The following is an 8,454-nucleotide window of genomic DNA, read 5'->3' as shown; positions in this document are numbered from 1 at the left end:
CCACTTAAGCTAAAATACAGTAAGATCTCTCTATAATAGTATCGCTATATAACAGTCATGCACTGTAAAAGCTAAGTTTTTATGGAATCTATTTTTATGATATGTTATAATATATGTTCTCTATAACAACATTTCACGATAATAACCAAAAAAATCCGGAACAAATAAGATTGTTATAGAGAGGTTTGACTGTATTTCAATCTCGAAAATCCTACTATTATACCTCAACCTTTTAATAAGTTTTTTGTTTCATCACAAGCCTATTATTATACTTTTATTACAAATCTTTTGTCAATATAACAAATTTTGCTTCAGAAAACCTTGCTCATAGGATTTTGAGAAAATAATACTCCCTCGGTCCACTTTAATTAATTTTTTTCATGTTTTTATGCATATCAAGGAATCCACATTTTAGCATTAATAACAATAAAATTGACCATATTAACCTTAATTTGTTAATTAGAACTCTAGCAAATTAAATACTCCTAGGTTCTTCACTTTAAAGGTAGCTTTGGAAAAAAGATGTTGATTCCTTTTAAATATCTGGGAAAATAAATAAATATTATGAACGACAAAAAAGACCAAAAAATTAATTAAAGCGACCGGAGGAAGTAGTAAACACTAAGTTCGTTCGATCAATTTATGAGAAAGAGTCATACTTCTTCCAGAAGTTTTTTTTGTTGCTTCCAAACATAGTTGTGACGACTTAGAGATAAATCTATTCTATTTTTATGCAATAATCCCCCAATACCTAAGAATTATAACGGGTTGTTTGGTTTATCACATTAACAAAATTAATTCCAACATAAAATTTTGCGTAAGTACTACAATGTTTAGTTCATAACTTAATAAAGCGTTAGATTGGCCTATTAAACTCTATTGCTAATATAGGCATAAATTATGCGAAAGTTTATGTATTATTTTATGCTAGATAAAATATGAGAAAAAATACATGTATTAGCAATAACAATATATGAATTATAGCAGCTAAAGAAAAAAAAAACCTTTTAAATTAAGCAATTTCCACACAACAACTCCTACGTACATTATTATTTACTGCATAATAATCTCTTTATAATTAAGCTAGCATGCGCAATCACTAAGATTCATTTTTTTCGAAAATTTTTCACTTTTTTCCAAATCATTATTTAGCAGTGAAATTTTTTATTTTTACTTGAAGATGAATTTCGAAATTTTTCAAAAATTTGGAAAATTTCAAAAAGCTATTTTTCAAAAATTTCACTTGAAATCACTCATAAAAATTTCAAAAACAATCCAAAATTATATTTATATCCAAACACAATTCTAATTTTCAAAAATCATTTTCACTTGAATTTTTTTTCCACTTTTTCCGAAATTTTACAATTTTTGTGTCCAAAAGTGGTAAAATTTTACAATTTTTATGTCGAAGGAGAGCCTTGGCGTAACTAGTAAAGTTGCTACCATGTGACCAGGAGGTCACAGGTTCAAGCCGTGGAAACAACCTCTTGCAGAAATGCAGGGTAAGCATGCATACAATAGACCCTTGTGGTCCGGCTCTTCCCCGGACCCCGCGCATAACGGGAGCTTAGTGCACCGGACTGTCATTTTATGTCCAAAAGTGAAATTAAACAATTAGATTAATGCTAATCTCTAATATAATTGCTAAAATAACCATTCATCAGCAGAAGCTTCCATGACTATAATATTATTATATTATATTCATAAAAGAAGAAGACAATAATTTTTCAAAACAATTAAACCTCATGTCCTACACCAAGTCAATATTCAAAGCCGTGCTAACGCGGTTATTACACTATAGTCATAAATAAAGACTTCTGCATTTATATATATACTCTCAATCTCATAGCAAAATTATCATAATCAATATTCCAAAATTCCCAAAAATGTCTCCACCTCAATCTCCAAATTCCACCATGAATGAATCTAGAGATCAAGTTCGTCCTTTGGCACCTGCATCTCATCGTATACACGTAGAAAACGAAGAAGGTATTAATTCCACGTTCATGTCCAATATGGAGTTAGCCAAAAAACGACGTCGTAAAAGGTGCATAAATTGTTGCAGTTGTTGTGGAGTTACAACAATAATCATAGTTGTAATCATCATAATTCTTGCATTCACCGTTTTTAAAGCAAAAGATCCTACGATAAGGATGAATTCAATCAAATTCACGGGCTTGAGTTCTCTCACTAGTAGTTCAAATCTTCAAACCAACGTCAACATAACTGTCTCTGCAGATCTCTCTATTAAAAACCCTAACGCGGTCTCGTTGAAGTTTAACGGCGCAACTACTAGTCTGATGTATGATGACAGGGTGATCGCAGAAGCGTTTACGCCGCCGGGGAATGCTAAGGCCCGACGGACTTTTCAAATGACCGTGAATGTCACGGTCATGGTTGAGAAATTAGTGGGAATTCCTCGACTAGCGAGTGATTTGGTGGCAAGAGAATTGCCTTTGAGTATGTCAACAAGTATTAAAGGAAGAGTCAAGATTGTGGTGATTAAGAAGAGTGTTGGAATAAGAATGAATTGTAGTATGGTAGTTGATTTACAAACGCAAGAAGTTAAGAATATGGATTGCAAAAGAAAAGTTTCTCTATAGTAGACAGAGGTTGAGTCAGGATTTCAAGCTTATGAGTTCGAGATTCTAATCGTTTTAAGATAGTGGCTTCTAAATTAATAATTTATTCATATTCAATGGATATTTCAAGACAAATATAGGGTTCGAACCAAAGCTACTGGGTTTGATCGAACCCGCTCCCGACACTCTAGCTCCGCCCTTGATAGTAGAAAGAGTTACTAGGAGTCGAACTTGTGGTGTTATAGTTTGAATTGTGACACCTTGATCATTGAACAATTTCAGATATTCGAGTTTAATAGCTAGCTAGTTTTTATGTCTATGGTAGTACACCAGTTGAGATTATAGTCGAGGGATGTGTAAAGATTTTAATTACATTGTTCACTATTTTATTAATTTGTTTGAAATTTTTGTGTGATGACTGAATAAAGTTTGAAATATGATTTAGCATTTAGCATCTTATATTAGCTGAATTTTGATGCTCATTTTTGGAAACATTATTTTTAATCTTATTCTAGGATACTTAAAGAGATATAGAAATGGAAATCCTTTGATTATTTTCTTTTCTCTTAGTTAACTGGCAATTGAGAAGGCATGATATGGGCAACATAGCATTTCAACTTGTTATACTGCAGTTGAAATTTTTTGCAGTTAAAATTTGAGGTAAAATAATTCAGACACAAGGACATAGGCGGAGCTAAGATTTTGCGTCTATGGGTTCTTTGTTTTTTGGTTTTCCGTTGTTAGAGGCAGATGTAATATTTAAACTTTATGGGTTTCTATATTAATATCAAGTAAATTTACAATAATAATTGGGGTCACAATCAAATATTTAATTGACTTCTTAATATATAAACAAGGTTTAAGCAAAAGCTACTGTATTCCCGTGAACTCATACATTGTAGTCTAGATCCGCCACTGTCTACCGTCACCTTCTTAATTTCTTGGATTGGATTTTTGGGGTCACAATTAGGGCAGAGTTAGAGGGGCGTTTCGTGGTCGAAAAATTATACTATATATATAGATACAAAGTCAAAAATATTTTTATGTATATATAATAAATGATGCTGAATAAAAATCTCATTAACACAACTCAGAAGCCATTTGTTTCTTTATATTTTGAATCTTTTTAGCGAAAAATCTTTAACTGCTTGCGTTGTAATTATATTAATGTCTCAAAGTCTTGAATATCATGGAAAGCTACAACAAATCAAACAAAATACAGGGAAAATCTGTTTAATTGTTTCTATTCCATTTTATTGGCATTCTTATATTATCCACAACAATGGTTTACTTTTATTTGGCTAATAACTCTTTATGTATGATTCTTTTATATCTGATTTTTAGCTCCACTACCACAAGTTCAACTTTTATGTTATCCATACATATTAGCCCTTCTAAATTGCCAGTTAACTATGTGAAAAAACAAAGAATCAAAGGATTTTCATTTTTGTGTCTCTTTAAGTGTCTTTTTATCAGAATATGAATTATTTTATTTTTAAAATTTTTGGGGTTTCACATCCTGTGTGCGATATCCACATTGGGACATTAATTAATCTAGATTCGTGACGTGTAAGGCCCATTTAAGGGGTAAGGCGCTCTGTATTAGGATTCTTTTTTTTTTTCATTGAAGGCTCGAACGCAGGAATCTCCCGAGGAATGCACCCGGGGTCGATCAGGTCTATTCAAGCGGCTCGACATCAGCCCATGCGTATATCGCAAAGCTAGCCGGTTATCCCATCCTATTTCTTTTATCACACAACGTATCTTGTAGGAAGTTGGGACTTCCCCCTCTCTATAAAAAGGGAGTCGCTAACACCCTGTAAAGACAGAGCTCCAACCATTCTACTCAAGTGCAATAATATATTCTCTCTCCTTCTCCTCTCTAACTCACTTGCCCTCACTGGCTCGAAGCCATTTAGCTTTTGCCTTCTTGTCTGTTCTTTGTTTATCACTTGGTACTGGCCCGAAGTCACCTTAATATCCATTGCCCTCTTGCTTGTTCTTCATTATATTACTTAATATTGGCCGTGAAGAGCATTGTTTAATTATATCCTCAACTGTGACTATCCCCGATAGCTCGAGCTCGACCCTGACGTCGACCCCGAGGTCCCTCATCGACCAGACCTATACCCGGGTAGCAGGCCTTTCGGTTCAATTACTATCTCGTTTTTAGCTTGCATTTTGTCATTAAACTTCATATTATTAGCATCAACTGCTCTAACAACTAGCTCGAGAATATATCACGTATTTTTAGAATCCCATTTACAAATTTAATTGTTGTTACCATTTTCACGGTAAACAGTTCGGTGCCCACCGTGGGGCTAAAAATAATAGTGATTATTTTTTTGCCGGTTTCACTGCACAAACGCACATTATCTTTCACACTTTTTCTTGTTCAAGATCCTTTGCTTTCAGGTCAAAATGTCTGGCTCGGTAAACGGAGTCGAGAACGACAACCTCAAAAATCACGGGGAAAATGGCGTGGCTGTCCCGGCCACTGGAGCACCACTGCAGAATCCCTATAACATGCCCAGACCGATTTTAGAGGACGCGGATTCACATGACGCACAACAAGTCGACGAAACTTCTCACACCGACAGGAGCATACGGCACAACGACCTACAGGAAGCTCAGAAAACCCCGACCCGGGAAGAACAGGAAGTTAGCCTTCATGTTATTTTTGAAATGTTGCAGGCACAACAATTGGCCATTGCCCAGTTGCAAAGTCATCTGAAAACTCCCAGCACAGCAGCACCAGAGATAGCTCCCCCCGCCGAGCAAGTACCCGAAAGATCAAGCAATAACAGGTCGGTGGCTGACCCCGCCATAGTGAAGATGCTCGAGGACCTCACCAAAAGGATCGAATCAGGTGAGAAGATGATTGCAGCCAACGATAAAAAGGTCGAGACCTACAACTCTAAGGTGGATCAGATTCCGGGAGCACCCCCGGTCCTAAAAGGTTTTGATTCGAAGAAGTTCATACAGAGGCCGTTCCCCGAGGAAGCGGCCCCAAAGCCCATTCCTAAAAAGTTCAGAATGCCGGTACTCCCTAAGTACAATGGTACCGCCGATCCCAACGAACATGTTACTGCCTATACCTGCGCAGTAAAAGGTAATGATATAAAGAATGACGAGATCAAGTCCGTATTGCTGAAAAAATTCGGAGAAACGCTTTCAAAGAGGCCAGGAGTGGTATCACAACATGGCTCCCAACTCCATAGATTCATTCGCCATGTTAGCAGACTCCTTCGTAAAAGCACATGCTAGAGCCATCAAGGTACCAACGAGAAAGTCTGACGTTTTCAAAATTAAGCAGAGAGAGAACGAGATGCTGCAGGAATTCGTGTCCCAGTTCCAGATAGAACAGATTGAGCTGCCGCCAGTCTCCGACGACTGGGCAGTGCAAGCCTTTACCCAAGGGATGAACGAACGAAGCTCGATGTCTTCGAAACAGCTAAAGCAGAACCTCATTGAATATTCGGCCGTGACCTGGTCGGACGTCTATAATCGGTACCAGTCAAAGATCAGGGTCGAGGACGACCAACTGGGAGCCCTTTCGGGCTCAGTGTACCCAAACAAACTCCTGGTAAAAGAATCAAAACCAAACAAAGAAAGGTACCAGCCGTACCTCAAAGACAGAAGGAACGCCCAAAGGCGCAACCTACCTCGCAATGATCGGAGGATAGATCGAGGACAGGACCCTCGAGGGCTCGTCAACAGAACCAGGTTCGATCAAAACATAACGCCAACAAACGTGCCCCAGTTATTGGAATACAACTTCAGTGTCGATACATCAGACATCGTGTTCGCTATCAGCAAGATCAGAGACGCCAAATGGCCCAAACCGATACAGTCAGACCCTTCGCAGAGAAATTATAACTTAGCATGCAAGTTCCACAACACGCACGATCACATGACCGAGGATTGCCATCAACTACAAAAAGAAGTGGCTCGACTGCTCAACAAAGGACACCTTCGGGAATTCCTCAGCGAACGGGCCAAAAATCAATTCCGAGAGAGGGAGGCAACCAAGAAAAACGAGTCACAACACGTCATCCACATGATCATGGAGGGCACTAATGCCCCACAAAATATCCATCACCAAAGAAAAATGGACTCAGGGTTATATCCCCGAAGACGCCCTCAAGTTTAGCGAAGAGGACACCGAGGCCCTGTCTCAACCCCACAACGATGCTTTGGTAATCTCCTTTCTTGTAAATTCTTTTAAGATAAACGTGTACTCGTAGATCCAGGTAGCTCGGCCAATATCATCAGGTCAAGGGTGATAGAATAGCTCGGCCTACTCGAACAAATCGTGCTCGCCACTCGGGTCCTCAATGGATTCAACATGGCGAGCGAAATGACGAAAGGGGAAATTGTCCTTCCGGTTACCGTGGCCGGCACAACCCAAGACACCAAATTCCATGACATCGAAGGAGATATGAGGTGTAACGCCTTATTTGGATGGCCATGGATACACTACATGAGAGCAGTACCATCCACCCTCCACAATGTGATAAAATTTCCAACAAAGGACGAGATCAAAACTGTCTACGGGGAACAACACGCGGCAAGGGAAATGTTCACTATACACAACGTGATACCAATTCTCATGTCTTAGCCCCTGAATGAAACAACGGGCAAACCAAGTTTTGCACCTGGTCAAACTTGACAAAACAAAGTAGAGATCCATGTCGCATATACGCCCCCGGGCAGTTACAGTAGACCAATCCCAAGGTATCACCAGCATATCTCATTTCAAGGCACGTCCATTCCTTTTTTATTTTATTTTAAATTCGAAATTAACCTTCGTGCAGGCACCCAATCGAAGCTGCCGGGACGTTAATGCCATCGCAAGACCTCGAGGCCCCAAAGGCGCACCTGTTGCCCTCCTTTCCTTCGACCGAGTTTTTATCCCAGAAGGAGGGTTTTTCGGCATAGTTTTGAACGATGCAACATCTGCAAGCCGTTTAAGGGGGAACTCCGCAAAAAGCATTCAAGACTTTCCCTGCGGCTGACTTTTTAAGCGAGGGGTATTCCCCCTGAAAGCTTCCCGCTCGTAGGAGTTTTGAAAAATGCCAAATGAGGTTTCCTGTAAGAAAATAATGTATCGGACCAAACAGCCGATATAGTCAGGCCTCATCGGCAAATGCATGTACTATCGTATCGAGCAATCAAAAAACACCTTTTGTCAAAAAGGGCGGGGGGATGCCTTCTCAGAGTAGGGTAAAAAATTCGTTCACCAGAAACGTCCCGAAAACTCGAGAACCGACGCCAACGGTTCAAATGCTCCGACGGCCTCCGGGTCGAAAGCTTTGAAATCACAAAAAATTCAGGCAAGAAAAACCTCCGAGTGATCAACTTTGACCCGATATAGGTTGACTCAACACAACAATATATATTACGACAATGGATCGAAGAATGTCTTTTAGCATCCCATTCTCTAAGCGAGGAAATCACAGTGTATTCTCGGTAGGAACCTCTCCACCAAACGCGTCCCGAGATACTCGGAGACTTAGCATCAACAATTCAGCACCCACACGACCCCAGGGTCGGAACTCCGGGCTCATAAAGCCCCTATAAGGCAACTCCGAGCTCACGAAAAGTGGTCTTCCAGCTTAAACAAATTCGATGACTCGGAGACTATCATTCATCCCAATTGCCATGCACTGGGAAACCCGAAACTGTAAGACCCCTAGCGGGCAGACTCGGCGTAACCAGATCTATTCTACATTACGATAAAAACTGTAAGACCTCAACGGGCATGACAAAAACTGTAAGAACTTAATAGGCATGACAAACTGTAAGACCTCAACATACATGACAAACTGTAAGACCTCAACAAGCATGAAAATCCTGAAGTTCAGGCTAT

The sequence above is a fragment of the Nicotiana tabacum genome, chromosome 5, assembly GCF_000715075.1.
Source record: "Nicotiana tabacum cultivar K326 chromosome 5, ASM71507v2, whole genome shotgun sequence".
NCBI classification, from domain to species: Eukaryota; Viridiplantae; Streptophyta; class Magnoliopsida; order Solanales; family Solanaceae; genus Nicotiana; species Nicotiana tabacum.
This window is presented reverse-complemented; position numbering follows the sequence as displayed.